This window comes from Salmo salar, chromosome 01 (assembly GCF_965601325.2).
Source record: "Salmo salar chromosome 01, fSalSal1, whole genome shotgun sequence".
Taxonomy (NCBI): domain Eukaryota; kingdom Metazoa; phylum Chordata; class Actinopteri; order Salmoniformes; family Salmonidae; genus Salmo; species Salmo salar.
In genome coordinates, this window is record NC_138291.1 from 83,549,463 (window position 1) to 83,567,500 (window position 18,038).

At 42.9% G+C, this 18,038-nt stretch overlaps 1 protein-coding gene across 1 annotated transcript in view; it reads left to right on the forward strand.

Moving 5' to 3' along the window:
• The first annotated feature begins 2,878 nt into the window (after window positions 1-2,878).
• LOC106612072 (complement C1q tumor necrosis factor-related protein 1) overlaps window positions 2,879-18,038 on the forward strand; it is a 39,649-nt gene continuing 24,489 nt past the window's right edge. Inside the window, exon 1 of the mRNA XM_014212896.3 lies at window positions 2,879-3,130. The gene's annotated coding sequence lies outside the window, so the exon portion shown is untranslated. The remainder of the gene's footprint in view (window positions 3,131-18,038) is intronic.

Here is an 18,038-nt window from a genome sequence, read left to right on the forward strand (position 1 = left end):
CTGCAAAACATGACTTAATACTTGGTGGCAAAACCCTTGTTGGCAATCACAGAGGTTAGACGTTTCATGTACTTGGCCACCAGGTTTGCACACATCTCAGGAGGGATTTTGTCCCACTCCTCTTTGCAGATCTTCTCCAAGTCATTAAGGTTTCGAGGCTGACTTTTGGCAACTCGAACCTTCAGCTCCCTCCACAGATTTTCTATGGGATTAAGGTCTGGAGACTGGATAGGCCACTCCAGGACCTTAATGTGCTTCTTCTTGAGCCACTCCTTTGTTGCCTTGGCCGTGTGTTTTGGGTCATTGTCATGCTGGAATACCCATCCACGACCCATTTTCAATGCCCTGGCTGAGGGAAGGAGGTTCTCACCCAAGATTTGACGGTACATGGCCCCGTCCATCGTCCCTTTGATGCGGTGAAGTTGTCCTGTCCCCTTAGCAGAAAAACACCCCCAAAGCATAATGTTTCCACCTCCATGTTTGACGGTTGGGATGGTGTTCTTGGGGTCATAGGCAGCATTCCTCCTCCTCCAAACACAGCGAGTTGAGTTGATGCCAAAGAGCTCCATTTTGGTCACATCTGACCATAATACGTTCACCCAGTTGTCCTCTGAATCATTCAGATGTTCATTGGCAAACTTCAGACGGGCATGTATATGTGCTTTCTTGAGCAGGGGGACCTTGCGGGCGCTGCAGGATTTCAGTCCTTCACGGCGTAGTGTGTTACCAATTGTTTTCTTGGTGACTATGGTCCCAGATGCCTTGAGATCATTGACCAAGATCCTCCAGTGTAGTTCTGGGCTGATTCCTCACCGTTCTCATGATCATTGCAACTCCACGAGATGAGATCTTGCATGGAGCCCCAGGCCGAGGGAGATTGACAGTTCTTTTGTGTTTTTTCCATTTGCGAATAATCGCACCAACTGTTGTCACCTTCTCACCAAGCTACTTGCCGATGGTCTTGTAGCCCATTCCAGCCTTGTGTAGGTCTACAATCTTGTCCCTGACATACTTGGAGAGCTCTATGGTCTTGGCCATGGTGGAGAGTTTGGAATCTGATTGATTGATTGCTTCTGTGGACAGATGTCTTTTATACAGGTAACAAGCTGAGATTAGGAGCACTCCCTTTAAGAGTGTGCTCCTAATCTCAGCTCGTTACCTGTATAAAAGACACCTGGGAGCCAGAAATCTTTCTGATTGAGAGGGGGTCAAATACTTATTTCCCTCATTAAAATGCAAATCAATTTATAACATTTTTGACATGCGTTTTTCTGGATTTTTTTGTTGTTATTCTGTCTTTCACTGTTCAAATAAACCTACCATTAAAATTATAGACTGATTATTTCTTTGTCAGTGGGCAAACGTACAAAATCAGCAGGGGATCAAATACTTTATTCCCTCACCGTATATACATTTAATTGTTAGGAAACTTCTACCACATATCACTTAAATTGGTACAGGACTCTCACTAACAGGTGTAACAAATATAGCCTCTTACAAGACACGCCTCAAAATATGTTAATGAGTGAGAAACAACAATACCATGCACCCATTAGTGTTCAAAATAATTTTTTGTTCTCCAAAAATGTGGTACGACACTGTATTCTGAATTACATTAAATTACTTGTAGCAATTCACCAGTAAGTTACTGTAGAGTTTCAGAAAAAGTTCTATATAATTAATAAAATACAGTATGTTACTGTATTGTGTGGGGGTACAGGAGTCTCACTCATGGGTGCAACAAATATAGTCTCTCACAATGCATGCCTTAAAATATTCTAATGAGCCAGAGACTCCCCGCCTACAACATTTTCCCACAATGCACCATAATTAATACTATAAAACATATTTATGGTATTTTACTGTGCATTCTTTTTCTTTTCTTTTTTTTACCCTTTTTCTCCCCAATTGGTAGTTACAGTCTTGTCCCATAACTGCAACTCCCGTACGGACTCGGGAGAGGTGAAGGTTGAGAGCCGTGCATCCTCCGAAACACAACCCAACCAAGCCGCACTGCTTCTTGATACAATGCCCATTTAACCCGGTGACCAGCCACACCAATGTGTCGGAAGAAACACTGTACACCTGGCGACCGTGTCAGCGTGCATGCACCCGGTCTGCCACAGGAGTCTCTAGAGCGCGATGGGGAAAATACATCCCTGCTCCATACCCTCCCCTAACCCGGACGACGCTGGGCCAATTATGCGCCGCCCCATGGGTCTCCCGGTCGCGGCCGGCTGTGACAGAGCCTGGACTCGAACCAGGATCTCTATTGGTACAGCTAATGTAGCACTGTGATGCTGTGCCTTTACTGTGCATTCTACATTGTATTACTCTTGAAATTACAGGAAGCTCTTACAGTGTGCTGTAAAACAAATGTACAGAATTTTACTGTGCATTCTATGGTAATCTACTGTATTCAGTTTATACAGTATCATACCTTTGATTAATACAGTAAATTACTGATAAAATTACAATAACAGCTAACACTGCCGGTTAAAGTTGGATTACCTAAACATGTACTTTACATCTGTCAAACAATTGAACTACAACAGATGATTCTTAACAAAACGCTGGGAGAACAATTTGTTTAATTTGTCCAGACAAACTGTTAAATCTTGTTTCAGCTGCTTTACCCCCCTTTCTCTTTCTCTCTCTTTCTCTCTGTCCTCTGGGTCCCTTCATTGCTCTCTCTCCTTATCTCTCTCCGTCTCTTTTCTCTCTCTCTTCCCGCTCTCCCCTCTAGTACCCTCAATTTGCTCTCTTTCCTTGTATCTGCCCTTTCTCTCTCGTTTTGTTGTTATTTTTCTTTCATCCCTATAGGTCACAATCTGTGCTCCTCCCTCTCTTCCTCCCTCCCTCCCTCTCTCCACTCCACTTGTTTTGAAGACCTAGTCTCTCTGCAGACAGCAGGCAGGCAGCAGTGTTCAGTGTTAGGGGGAGAGTTGGAGGAGGCTTGACACTCACACACTGACTGACTGCAGGGATCTGAGGAAGACTAACTGGGAGAAAACCAGGACAAACTAAGCCTGACGGTGTGATAAACGTGGGCTAAACCAGGCTAAAATCAAGTCAAAGAGCAAGCAGGATCCTTTCCATATTGCCTTGTGGATCCATAATCTTAGAAGCGGTAAGTCTTGTCATATTATCTAGAATGTTAATTTTGTTGAATTAAATCTAAATGTCAGGAATAACGTGTAGATATCTATTAAACTTGATTAAACACATTCTGCTCAGATCCAGTTTCTATAGTCTTTGCCACTGGACACTATTCCTTATGAAATGTGTTAACAAAGCCTGTCCAAACAGACACACACACAGCTTCTGTGGAGTTGTGACAAACCGTTACCAGATGGCGTACTAAAATGCCCTCTACCCCATGTCAGAATACAGAAATACATGTCTCTGAGACTTTACAGCGGCTGCAGGGTCAGTGGTAAGAGTTAACCACTCTAACACTCAGCAAAGTGTTTTCACTAAGCAAAGTGTTGAATTTTTTGTTTGGAAAGCAAAAACTGTCACCATGAACTGAGTAAGTACTGTAGTGGTGTCATCTGGCCTATATTCAATGCTGGGACTGAATGCATTTGAGATAAATCATGAATGATTTCAGCACCTCACTGAACTGCGCTAGCTGACAGCAAGTGGCTGACACATGTTTTAAACTTTTATTTTCTGTTGTCGTTGGATACTTGTCGATCATTTCTGTGTTTGTTTTGTTCTGAGATGACTGCATGGTTTTTGCTTCACCCGGTCTCCCGTGACAGTGTAGTCAGATACGTAAATACTTGAATTGGTCCCAAATAACATCCTATTTATATTGTAGTGCAGGTCCTGGTCAAAAGTAGTGCACTATAGGGAATAGGGTGCCATTTGGGACTCATTCCTTGTCTCTCTGTTAGACAGTAACAATGGTGATAGTATAAAGACAGGGATATAATCAGAGAGCAGAAGTAGAGCTGGTTTGAGAGGGATAGGCATCTGAGTGTCCCAAAGTGGCAAAGTGAAATTAATGTGGGACAGGAATTCTTTGGGCATACCATCACAAAGCCTGTAGGCTGCAGCTGAACTTACTGCTTCCGCACTGGTCATGTCCTGCCTTGGGAGAGAGGGATAGAAAGAGAGAGGGAGTGTCAGAGAATACAGAAAGCAATGTCTAAACATCATACCTTACATAACAAAACAAAACAATGTTCTTCTACAGTAGTTCCCTAACCAAAAATATTGCTGCTGTCAAAAGGCACTGCACTTGTTCAATCCTTGTCTGCATACTCTACACCGTTTTTCTAATTTTATCAGTAACCTACTGTATTAATCAACAGCATGATACTGTATAAACTGAATGCCATAAATTACTGTAGAATGCACAGTAAAATACTGCACATTTGTTTTACAGCACACTGTACAACCTTTCTGTAATTTCAACTGCAGTACACAGTAGAATGCACTGTAAAATACTGTAAATGTGTTTTACAGTATTCATTATGGTACATTGTGGGAAAATGTTGTGGGCGGGGAAAGTCTCTGGCTCATTAACATATTTTACGGCGAGCCTTGTAAGAGGCTATATATGTTGCACTTATGAGTAAGAATGCTGTACCCACACAGAATATCGTAATATAGTGTACTTTAGTAATTTTACACACTTTGTTCTGATACTCTATAATAATCTATTGGCTAATTGCTGCTAGTAATTTACTGAAATTTAGAATACAGTAGCATACCATAAGACCACTAGCGGGTGCATGGTATTCCATTTTTGTAATTTAGCAGATGCTCTTATCTAGAGTGACTTACAGTTAGTGCGTTCATCGTAAAATAGCTAGGTGGGACAAGCACATCACGGCATAGTAACTACACGTTCCTCAATACATTAACTATCAGCAAAGTCAGAGCTAGCAAGGGGGGGAGTCAAGTGCTGGTTCAGGATTATTATTTTATCAAATAAATACAAATGGGGGGGGGGGTGTCAAGGTGAGGTGGAGGATTATTTAAGATACTCTTTGAAGAGGTAGGGTTTCATGTGCTTTGGGATGATATTGACTCATTAACATATTTTAAGGTTTGCCTTGTAAGTGGCTGTATTTGTTGCATCCGTTACTGCGAGGCCTGTACCAATTTAAGTGATATGTGGTAGTAGTTCCCTAAATATTTTGTGTACAAGAAATAGATCACTAGTGATGGGGAAACTAAGCTTCCTGAACCATTGAGGCTTTCCAGCCAATTGTGTCAAAAATAGGTTAATTACTTGAGGTATTGATCAACACAGTGTACACTAGTGGCACCTGCTGGTCATAAGAATTTAGAATAGTCAAATTATTAGAGATAACGTCACACATGCCGCAGCGCATGGGCAGTGTAGCCTTTTTGTCTTCCACCGAAACCAATGCGAAACCAATCAGGTGGTTGTTCGACGAAACAAAGCTTTCAACATCATTGATCACGTGCTTCTGATAAAGCGAGACAGGCATCGGCACACCGCTACGAAATAAATTAAGCGATTCCGACGCATGCCTCGGAGCGGCTGTATCAAATGTAACATCACTATAGTGGGTCTTAATAAACCTTTTAATGCTTCACAATTTACCCATGTCCATTTAATCTGTTTTGCACTGTAATCACAACCAGTTTGGAAGCATTTGTTTAGGCCTCTAGAAGAGAAAGTGATAAAAACCAAGTATTCAATAATATTATGTAATATGCAAATGCCTACAGCCAACCTGCTTCCTCTAATCCCTTGTAATTACAGTAAAATACTGTAAAAATAATTTTCTTACAGCTTAACAGTCCCTTTCACTGTATTGCACTGTGTTTCATTGCTCTGACATCGAGTTCCCATGAATATCTCAGTATTGTATTGGCACTATCAGGATATATCATAAGGGATATATCATAAGCTATCTTGTTGTAATTACAATTATTTTGAAGACCAATGTATTGTTAACTACAACAACATTTTCAGTAACGGTTACAGAAGCTTTTTACTTGCTATGACTGTGATGTGTGTTTTCTTTATCAACATTGGTTGAATGCACTGACTGTAAATTGATAAGTACAAGAGTGTCCGCTAAATGGCCAACATTTAATGTAAATGACAGGTCAATTAATGTAAATGACAAGTCAATCAAAGACCATAGACTTTCTGAAAGAGGTGTTTTGAGGGATCTTGAAGTTTATATGGAATTGGATAGGGAGCCAGTGAAGTTTGATGAGGTTCAGGGTCGGACTTAGTGATTTAGAGAGCGCAGGCCAGTAAAAATGTATTACCTTTTAATGAACCAAACCAATCATAAAAAAAGTAGGATACCTTCGCACATTCATCCAAAAACAATTCCAGCATCTGAACAGTGCACTGTGCACCACAATTTTCCTTAAATTCGAAAGTATTTTTACTTAAGTACTTTACAGCAATGCAGGTCTGAATACTCTACAAGGTGAGTACAGGTCTGCATACTCTATCAGTGAGTACAGGTCTGTATACTCTTTCAGTGAGTACAGGTCTGTATACTCTACCAGTGAATACAGGTCTGTATACTCTAGCAGTGAGTACAGGTCTCTATACTCTACCAGTGAGTACAGGTCTGTATACTCTACAAGGTGAGTACAGGTCTGTATACTCTACTAGTGAGTACAGGTCTGTTTACTCTACCAGTGAGTACGTCTATTTCCATATTGTTGTTTTTAGCCTTCACTATATCATTAATAGGACTGCGTCCCAAATGGCACCCTATTCCCTATTTAGTGCACTACTTTTGACCAAGGCACATAGGGGTCTGGTGGGCCCTTGTCAAAGTAAGCCACTATATAGGGAATATGGTGCCATTTGGAATGCAACCTAGGTGTTTTGTTTAATTGGTCCTCTATCGTGCTACAGGTGAAAATGCTCCTGGCATGTTATCATTACTGTGTGTGTGTGTGTGTGTGTGTGTGTGTGTGTGTGTGTGTGTGTGTGTGTGTGTGTGTGTGTGTGTGTGTGTGTGTGTGTGTGTGTGTGTGTGTGTGTGTGTGTGTGTGTGTGTGTGTGCGTGTGTGTGCATGTGTGTGCAAAGATGGGCAGTATTTCTGTTACATATATTTGAAATACTTATTTCAATTACTTTTGAGTATTCCGTCATTTGTATTTCACTGGCTTGCAGTGAAATACAAACTACAATCTAATGTATTTTGTAACAAGATATTTTTGAGACCTGTAATTTGTATTTTACTTGTTTGTTGTAAATTACAAAATACTTTTCTATACCATTTGTTTTTACAGAGGTTCATAATATTGTGGCCGACTTTCACCCTGCATTGGTGTCAGATGTCTCATGATACTATGGTATGGTAAGAGTGTCTGCTAAATTTCAAAGTGTTAATATAAAAATGAATGCTTGCAAAGCAAGCTGGGTATTATTATAATGAGCTCTGCCACCTAAAGAAGGCCAATAATAACACCCAGTGTGCTTTGCAATTGTTAATTTTTTACAATTACATTTTGGTCAAAAAGCAGACACTCTTAAAGTCAGTGAATTCAACTAAGGTAGATAAACAACCACATATCACAGTCATAGCAAGTACAATTGTATTTCTTTGTTACTGAAAATGTTGTTGTGTAGTGAAGGTGTGTAATTGCAAATGTAAATACAAAATACTTGGGTAGCACTTTATAATAACTTCATGTAATAAAGCATTTATAATGGATCAGTAAATAGTTTGTTCATCATTTATTAGTCAGTACTCCCACATTTGTAAACGTTAGTAACATAGTTATTCACACATTTATAAACAACTTTTAAAGTATTTATAATGATTCATAAGATTATTCATAAGACGTTTAATATGGGTCTTTATAAACCATTTACTAATCATTAATTAAGTCTTTTTGCATGGCCTCATCTAAAGTGTGGGCTTTTTAAAATTGTATAAATACTTTATCAATGTTTTTAGGGACCAGTGTAATTTCTCACAATAGATGGACATGCCATTGCTAGACATTCCAGCAGTACCTGATGCTCCTTAACTCTTAAGCTGACAGACCCCAAAATCAGGCAATAGAATTACTTTAAAAAATATGTATATGTTTATATGACTTATTTAATTGATTTCCCACCATTTTATAAATCAGAAGACCATCCATCCAATCAATCAATCAATCAATCAATCAATGAAATGTATTTTATATAGCCCTTCTTACATCAGCTGATGTCACAAAGTGCTGTACAGAAACCCAGCCTAAAACCCCAAACAGCAAGCAATGCAGATGTAGAAGCACGGTGGCTAGGAAAAACTCCCTAGAAAGGCCAGAACCTAGGAAGAAACCTAGAGAGGAACCAGGCTATGAGGGGTGGCCAGTCCTCTTCTGGCTGTGCCGGGTGGAGATTATAACAGTACAAGGCCAAGATGTTCAAATGTTCATAGATGACCAGCAGGGTCAGATAATAATAATCACAGTGGTTGTCGAGGGTGCAACAGGTCAGCACCTCAGGAGTAAATGTCAGTTGGCTTTTCACAGTTGATCATTAAGAGTATCTCTACCGCACCTGCTGTCTCTAGAGAGTTTAAAACAGCAGGTCTGGGACAAGGTAGCATGTCTGGTGAACAGGTCAGGGTTCCATAGCCGGAGGCAGAACAGTTGAAACTGGAGCAGCAGCATGAGCAGGTGGACTGGGGACAGCAAGGAGTCATCAGGCCAGGTAGTCCTGAGGCATGGTACTAGGGCTCAGGTCCTCCGAGAGAGCGAGAGAGAGAGAGAGAAAGAGAGAGAAAAAGAGATAAAAAGAGAGAATTAGTGAGAGTATACTTAAATTCACACAGGACACCGGATAAGCCAGGAGAAATACTCCAGATATAACAGACTGACCCTAGCCCCCTGACACATAAACTATTGCAGCATAATTACTGAAGGCTGAGACAGGAGGGGTCGGGAGACACTGTGGCCCGACGATACCACCGGACAGGGCCAAACAGGCAGGATATAACCCCACCCACTTTGCCAAAGCACAGCCCCCACACCACTAGAAGGATATCTTCAACCACCAACTTACTATCCGGAGATAAGGCCGAGCATAGCCCACGAAGATCTACCCCACGGCACGAACCCAAAGGGGGGCATCAACCCGGACAGGAAGATCACGTCAGTGACTCAACCCACTCAAGTAACACTCCCCTCCTAGGGATGGCATAGAAGAGCACCAGTAAGCCAGTGACTCAGCCCCCATTGGGGTGGCAGCGTAGCCTAGTGGTTAGAGCGTTGGACTAGTAACTGAAAGGTTGCAAGTTTGAATCCCCGAGCTGACAAGATACAAATCTGTCGTTCTGCCCCTGAACAAGGCAGTTAACCCACTGTTCCTAGGCCATCATTGAAAAAAATAATTTGTTCTTAACTGACTTGCCTAGTTAAATAAAGGTAAAAAATTAAATTAATAGGGTTAGAGGCAGAGAATCTGAGGGGAACGGGCCAGGCAGAGACAGCAAGGGCTGTTTGTTGCTCCAGTGCCTTTCCGGTCACCTTCACACTCCTTGGCCAGACTACACTCAATCATAGGACCTACTGAAGAGAGGAGTCTTCAATAAAGACTTAAAGGTTGAGACCGAGTCTGCATCTCTCACATGGATAGGCAGACCATTCCATAAAAATGGAGCTCTATAGGAGAAAGCCCTGTCTCCAGCTGTTTGCTTAGAAATTCTAGGGACAGTAAGGAGGCCTGTGTCTTGTGACTGTAGCGTACGTGTAGGTATGCACGGCAGGACCGGAAAGATAGGTAGGAGCATGCCCATGTAATTCTTTGTAGGTTAGCAGTAAAACCTTGAAATCAGCCCTAGCCTTAACAGGAAGCCAGTGTAGAGAGTCTAGCACTGGAGTAATATGATCAAATTTGTTGGTTCTAGTCGTGTTTAGCACTAACTGAAGTGTATTTAGTTCTTTATCCGGAAAGTAGAGAATTGCAGTAGTCTAATCTAGAAGTGACAAAAGCATGGATACATTTTTCTGCATCATTTTGAACAGAAAGTTTCTAATTTTTGCAATGTTACGTAGATGGAAAAAAGCTGTCCTTGAAACAGTCTTTATAAGTTCGTCAAAAAAGAAATCAGGGTCCAGAGTAATGCCGAGGTCCTTCACAGTTTTATTTGAGACGACTGTACAACCATCAAGATTAATTGTCAGAGTCAACAGAAGATCTCTTTTTTTCTTGGGACCTAGAACTAGCATCTCAGTTTAAAAGTAGAACATTTGCCGCCATCCACTTCCTTACGTCTGAAACACAGGCTTCCAGGGAGGGCAATTTTGGGGCTTCACCATGTTTCATCAAAATGTACAGCTGTGTGTCGTCCGCATAGCAGTGAACGTTAACATTAAGTTTCCGAATGACATCACCAAGAGGTAAAATACACTGCTCAAAAAATAAAGGGAACACTTAAACAACACAATGTAACTCCAAGTCAATCACACTTCTGTGAAATCAAACTGTCCACTTAAGAAGCAACACTGATTGACAATAAATTTCACATGCTCTTGTGCAAATGGAATAGACAACAGGTGGAAATTATAGGCAATTAGCAAGACACCCCCATTAAAGGAGTGGTTCTGCAAGTGGGGACCACAGACCACTTCTCAGTTCCTATGCTTCCTGGCTGATGTTTTGGTCACTTTTGAATGCTGGCGGTGCTTTCACTCTAGTGGTAGCATGAGACGGAGTCTACAACCCACACAAGTGGCTCAGGTAGTGCAGCTCATCCAGGATGGCACATCAATGCGAGCTGTGGCAAGAAGGTTTGCTGTGTCTGTCAGCGTAGTGTCCAGAGCATGGAGGCGCTCCCAGGAGACAGGCCAGTACATCAGGAGATGTGGAGGAGGCCGTAGGAGGGCAACAACCCAGCAGCAGGACCGCTACCTCTGCCTTTGTGCAAGGAGGAGCAGGAGAAGCACTGCCAGAGCCCTTCAAAAGGACCTCCAGCAGGCCACAAATGTGCATGTGTCTGCTCAAACGGTCAGAAACAGACTCCATGAGGGTGGTATGAGGGCCCGACGTCCACAGGTGGGGGTTGTGCTTACAGCCCAACACCGTGCAGGACGTTTGGCATTTGCCAGAGAACACCAAGATTGGCAAATTCGCCACTGGCGCCCTGTGCTCTTCACAGATGAAAGCAGGTTCACACTGAGCACATGTGACAGATGTGACAGAGTCTGGAGACGCCGTGGAGAACGTTCTGCTGCCTGCAACATCCTCCAGCATGACCGGTTTGGCGGTGGGTCAGTCATGGTGTGGGGTGGAATTTCTTTGGGGGGGCGCACAGCCCTCCATGTGCTCGCCAGAGGTAGCCTGACTGCCATTAGGTACCGAGATGAGATCCTCAGACCCCTTGTGAGACCATATGCTGGTGCGGTTGGCCCTGGGTTCCTCCTAATGCAAGACAATGCTAGACCTCATGTGGCTGGAGTGTGTCAGCAGTTCCTGCAAGAGGAAGGCATTGATGCTATGGACTGGCCCGCCCGTTCCCCTGACCTGAAACCAATTGAGCACATCTGGGACATCATGTCTCGCTCCATCCACCAACGCCACGTTGCACCACAGACTGTCCAGGAGTTGGCGGATGCTTTATTCCAAGTCTGGGAGGAGATCCCTCAGGAGACCATCCGCCACCTCATCAGGAGCATGCCCAGGCGTTGTAGGGAGGTCATACAGGCACGTGGAGGCCACACACACTACTGAGCCTCATTTTGACTTGTTTTAAGGACATTACATCAAAGTTGGATCAGCCTGTAGTGTGGTTTTCCACTTTAATTTTGAGTGTGACTCCAAATCCAGACCTCCATGGGTTGATAAATTGGATTTCCATTGATTATTTTTGTGTGATTTTGTTGTCAGCACATTCAACTATATAAAAAAAGTATTTAATAAGATTATTTATTTCATTCAGATCTAGGATGTGTTGTTTAAGTGTTCCCTTTATTTTTTGAGCAGTATATATAGTGAAAACAATAGTGGTCCTAAAATGGAGCCTTGAGGAACACCAACATTTACAGTTGATTTGTCAGAGGACAAATCATCTACAGAGACAAACTGATTTCTTTCCGACAGATAAGATCTAAACCAGGCCAGAACTTGTCCGTGTTGACCAATTTAGGTTTCCAATCTCTCCAAAAGAATGTGGTGATTGATGGTATCAAATGCAGCACTAAGGTCTAGGAGCATGAGGACAGATGCAGAACCTCGGTCGGACGCCATTAAAAGGTAATTTACCACCTTCACAAGTGCAGTCTCAGTGCTATGATGGGGTCTAAAACCAGACTGAAGCGTTTCGTATACATTGTTTGTCTTCAGGAAGGCAGTGAGTTGCTGCGCAACAGCTTTTTAAAAAAATGTGGAGATGAATGGGAGATTCGATATAGGCCGATTAGTTTTTTATATTTTCTGGGTCAAGGTTTGGCTTTTTCAAGAGAGGCTTTATTACTGCCACTTTTAGTGAGTTTGGTACACATCCGGTTGGATTCGGAGCCGTATATTATGTTCAACATAGAAGGGCCAAGCACAGGAAGCAGCTCTTTCAGTAGTTTAGTTGGAATAGTGTCCAGTATGCAGCTTGAAGTTTTAGAGGCCATTACTATTTTCATCAATGTGTCAAGAGATATAGTATTCAAAAACTTGAGTGTCTCCCTTGATCCTAGGTCCAGACCTTCCTAGGACCATGTAAATGTCCTCTATCAAATAACCTTGTATTTGCCTCCCTCTGGTGGTTGACTGCATCATTACATCCATTTATATAACTTGACTGCAACATTACGTCAAAGGGGCGGTCCATAGAAAAACATTCATCCAGCTTGACTGCTTCACGGCACAGACATGGCAAAGCAATCGCTAAATTTGTCTCAAGCAGGCAGATCTAAATACATAACTTTCATAGTTCTACGATAAAGAAGGAAACCTACCCACTTCCTAAAACCTAAAATAAGTAAAGAAGTAATTTTGTGTGGAAGTCAAACATTTGTTTTACGTTGGAGGCAGACACATTGTATATGCAAAGAACGATATAATTGAGCCCTTTACATAGACCTTCTTTCCTTGTCTATAGGAGGGACCAACGCTGTTAAACTGGCCCAAACGTTGATTTAGACATTCACAAATTTAACACATTTTGAGTATCACTATCGTCATGATATGTTTGGTAAAGTAATAAAGAGGATTACATATTTTGGGTAGATGATCCAAAAACAAATTATATATATATGGACATATTCCATCCTTCCACTTGACATTGTGTCTTGAATGTTTTTGGACTACTTCCAAACTTGAAATCCACTTGGATTTACTCTTTTTGGACTCTCCTCGGCCCGGTGTAGTGCTTGCCACCCTCCCGGCTTTCCACTGTCCTGTACTGGAAACTACATCCCCTCCAAGGTGTTTCTCTCCTGGCTATCTTTCTGATAACACGGCCTCCGTTGCATTGCTGCTTTGATGGACCCCAGCATTTAATCACCACTCTCTCCCAGCTGTTGTTTTCTTCACCAGTTTTGTGCCTTGGTTGTGTTTATTGTGGGTCCTAGTGCTGGCTGGAGTTTAGTCTGTGGTTGTGTTCTGGCTTGCTGCCTATAACTGTGGTGATCCTACAAACTGTGTGATTCAATCTAACTATCACACTGTGTGGAGTGATTGACTTTTAGCTGATTCCTCGACAACATAATTTATTTGAGTGGATTTTAACAGAATTATTCGAAAATGATGTCTACCATGTTCCGCCATAAGGGGAAACTTTGTTTTTCCCAGATTGGCGGCAACCACCTTCAGAGATTACAAAGAACGTTTCATCAAGTTTGGAACCACCAAGACTCTACCTAGAGCTGGCCGCCCGGCCAAACTAAGCAATCGGGGGAGAATGGCTTTGTTCAGGGAGGTGACCAAGAACCAGATGGTCACTCTGACAGAGCTCCAGAGTTCCTCTGTGGAGATGGAAGAACTTTCCAGAAGGACAACCATCTATGCAGCCCTCCACCAATCAGGCCTTTATGGTAGTGGTCAGACGGGAGCCACTCATCAGCAAAAGCCACATGACAGCCCGCTTGGAGTTTGGCAAAGGGCAACTAAAGGACTCTCAGACCATGAGAAACAAGATTATCTGGTCTGATGAAACCAAGAATGAACTCTTTGGCCTGTAAGCCAAGCGTCACATCTGGAGGAAACCTGGCACCATCCCTACAGTGAAGCATGGTGGTGGCAGCATCATGCTGTGGGGATGTTTTTCAGGGACTGGGAGACTAGTCAGGTTCGAGGGAAAGATGAACGGAGCAAAGTACAGAGAGATCCTTGATGAAAACCTGCTCCAGAGCGCTCAGGACCTCAGACTGGGGCGAAGGTTCACCTTCCAAGAGGACAACAACCCTAAGCACACAGCCAAGACAATGTGGGAGTGGCTTCGGGACAAGTCTCTGAATGTCCTTGAGTGGCCCAGCCAGAGCCTGGACTTGAACCCAATCGAACATCTCTGGAGAGACCTGAAAATAGCTGTGCATCGACCATCCCCATCCAACCTGACAGAGCTTGAGAGGATCTGTAGAGAAGAACTGGAGAAACTCCCCAAATGTGTACCAAGCTTGTGGCGTCATACCCAAGAAGACTCAAGGCTGTAATCGCTACCAAAGGTGCTTCAACAAGGTACTCAGTAAAGGGTCTGAAAACTTATGTAAATGGAATATTTCATTTTCTTTTATACATTTGCAAAAATGTCTAAAAACCAGTTTTAGCTTTGTCATTATGAAGTATTGTGTGCAGATGGATGAAGCTGTAAAATAAGGCTGTAACGTAAAAAATTTGGGAAAAGTCAAGGGATATGAATACTTTCTGAATGCACTGTATCTCTGGTCCCATCTCGTTGCTGGGTCGCGGCTGCGAAAGGTTCAGCAGGCTCTTAGCACTTCATATCTGGCGTAAAGACTACTGCCACTCTGTTGGCATGATAACCCTCAATTTTCGACACTTTTTGGAAATAAAAGATGCTCTACAGGGATGATGGGCTCCACCCAAACCATCTAGGAGCCTGGACCCTGTGTTCATATTTCAAGGCTGTGTTAAGATATTGACTCAGAGACAGAACAAGCTCTGCTCAGGCAATACCTACCATCCTCTCGAAGCGTTATCGTCATACTATTGTCTATACTGCTAGGAGTGTTGTCAGTTGTAATCTTGTACCCCTTCGTTTGAACTCCACTCTTAGATCTGCTATTGTTAGCTCAAAAGAGGAGCCCACTGTGGTCTGCTCACTCAGTGCTTTTAGTTCAAATGTGAATTCCATAAACTTGATATCACGTAGAGGGCTTGGGCTGTTGCTCGATAGCAACCAAAGCCCATGTAAGTCAGTTTATAACATTCCATCATTGGTTACACTGAGAGTTCCTCATACAGTATTAACATTGGCAGCAGCCTCAGCCCCTATGCTGCTAACCTTAGAAAAGTAATTCCAATTTCTTCTCCTTCCTCTATTACTAAGAGGGATAGACCAAATGGTGTAGTTCTAGGCAATCTTATAGCCATACCAACTATACCAATATAAACCATCAGACAGGGCCTGCAACTGTCTATTGAACGTAGCTTGTTTTGAGTTGGAGTTTCCATGTGACTTTAAACATCGTAAAGGTCTTGGGTTGATACATCTGAACATTAGGAGCTTACTTCCAACACTGGATTACATCAAGATCTGGGCTATGCAGACAAATCCGGATAGTCTGGTATTGACTGAAACTTGGATCTCTGGGGACATTCTGAACTCTGATATTAATATTGACGGTTATGATGTGATCAGAGCTGACAGACAGGGTAGAGGTGGTGGAGTGGCATATTTATAAAACTATATTTATCTGTCTCTTTACTGAAATTCATTTCCCTTGCCAATTTTGTTTAGCTACTATCTTTAAGCCTTTGTCTGGCAAAAATGTATCCATAACTGTTATAGGGGTCTACTGTCCTCCCTCGGCTAACCTTTTTTGCACTCAAGGAAATAACTAGTTTGTTGTCTTCTTTTACTAAATCAGCAGTTATTATCCGGGGTGACCTAAATTATGATTGGGAAATACAGGCTTCAGACAATCTAAAAAACATGTGTAATGATCTAAAACTAACCCAGCTGGTGACTAAGCCTACGCGGCCCAACCCTAGAGATCCTAAAATTGCGCTGACATAGAGGGCTGCCTTGCTTCTAGCTCTTAGGAAACATTATTAGCCCTGATTTTTTTGGTGTTATTACATACAGCTGGGAATAACTATTGGATATCAGAGCGGTGGTAACTCACCAGCACTACTAGCATTACGACCAGGAATATGACTTTCCCAAAGTGGATCTTTTGTTCGCACCCCCCAGGGCAACTGAACTGATTCCAGAGGCCGACCCAAAACAACGCCGTGGAGGAGAGGTACTCGGAGTGGTCTTCTAGTCCGACTTAGGAGGCACGCACACTACCCACCGCTTCCGAGTATATTACTTGCTAATGTTCAGTCTCTGGATAATAAAGTTGATGAGCTCAGGGCGAGGGTCTCTTTCCAGAGAGACATCAGGGATTGTAACATACTCTGTTTCATGGAAACAAGGCTCTCTCGGGATATACTGTCTAAGTCGGTCCAGCAAGTTGGGTTTTAAGTTCATCGCGTAGACAGGAATAAATATCTCTCCGGGAAGAAGAAGGGCGAGGGTGTATGTTTCATGATTAACAACTCATGGTGTACTTGTGATAACATACAGGAACTCAAGTCCTTTTGTTCACCTGACCTAGAATACCTCACAATCAAATGCCAACCGTATTATCTCCCAAGATAATTTTCTTCGGTTATAGTCACGGCCGTGTATATCCCCCCTCAAGCCGATACCACAACGGCCCTCAAAGAACTTCACTGGACTTTGTGCAAACTGGAAACCACATATCCTGAGGCTGCATTTATTGTAGCTGGAGATTTTAACAAAGCAAATTTGAGGCTGCCGAAGTTCTATCAACACATTGACTGTAGTACTCGTGCTGCTAAAACAATCAACCACTGCTACTCCAACTTCCGGGATGCCTACAAGGCCCTCTCCCACCCTCCTTTCGGCAAATCTGACCATGATTCCATTTTTCTCCTCCCTTCCTATAGGCAAAAACTAAAACAGGAAGTACCCGTGCTAAGGACTGTTCAACGCTGGTCTGACCAATCGGAATCCATGCTTCAAGATTGTTTTAATCACTCGAACTGGATATGTTCCGGGCAGCTTTTGAGAACATTCTCGACAAATATACTGATACGGTGACTGAGTTTATCAGGAAGTGTATAGGAGATGTTGTACCCACTGTGACTATTAAAACCTACCCTAATCAGAAACCATGGATAGATGGCAGCATTCGACCAAAACTGAAAGCGCGAACCATCGCATTTAACCATGGCAAGGTGACTAAGAATATGGCAGAATACAAACAGTGTAGTTATTCCCTCCTCAAGGCAATGAAACACACAAAACGTCAGTACAGAGACAAAGTGGAGTCGCAATTCAACGGCTCAGACATGAGATGTATGTCGCAGGGTCTACAGACAATCATGGACTACAAAAGGAAAACCAGCCACGTCGCGGACACCGACATCTTGCTTCTGGACAAGCTAAACACCTTCTTCGCCCACTTGGAGGATAGCACAGTGCCACCGACACGGCCCGCTACCAAGGACTGTGGGCTATCCTTCTCCGTGGCCGACGTTTAAGCGTGTTAACCCTCGCAAGGCTGCCGGCCCAGATGGCATCCCTAGCCGCGTCCTCAGAGCATGCACAGACCAGCTTGATGGTGTGTTTATGGACATATTCAATCTCTCCCTATCCCAGTCTGCTGTCCCCACATGCTTCAAGATGGCCACCATTGTTCCTGTACCCAAGAAAGCAAAGGTAACTAAACTAAATGACTATCGCCCCGTAGCACTCACTTATGTCATCAGGAAGTGCTTTGAGAGACTAATCAAGGATCATATCACTTCTAACTTACCTGTCACCCTAGACCCATTTCAATTTGCTTACCACCCCAATAGATCCACAGACGATGCAATCGCCATCGCACTGCA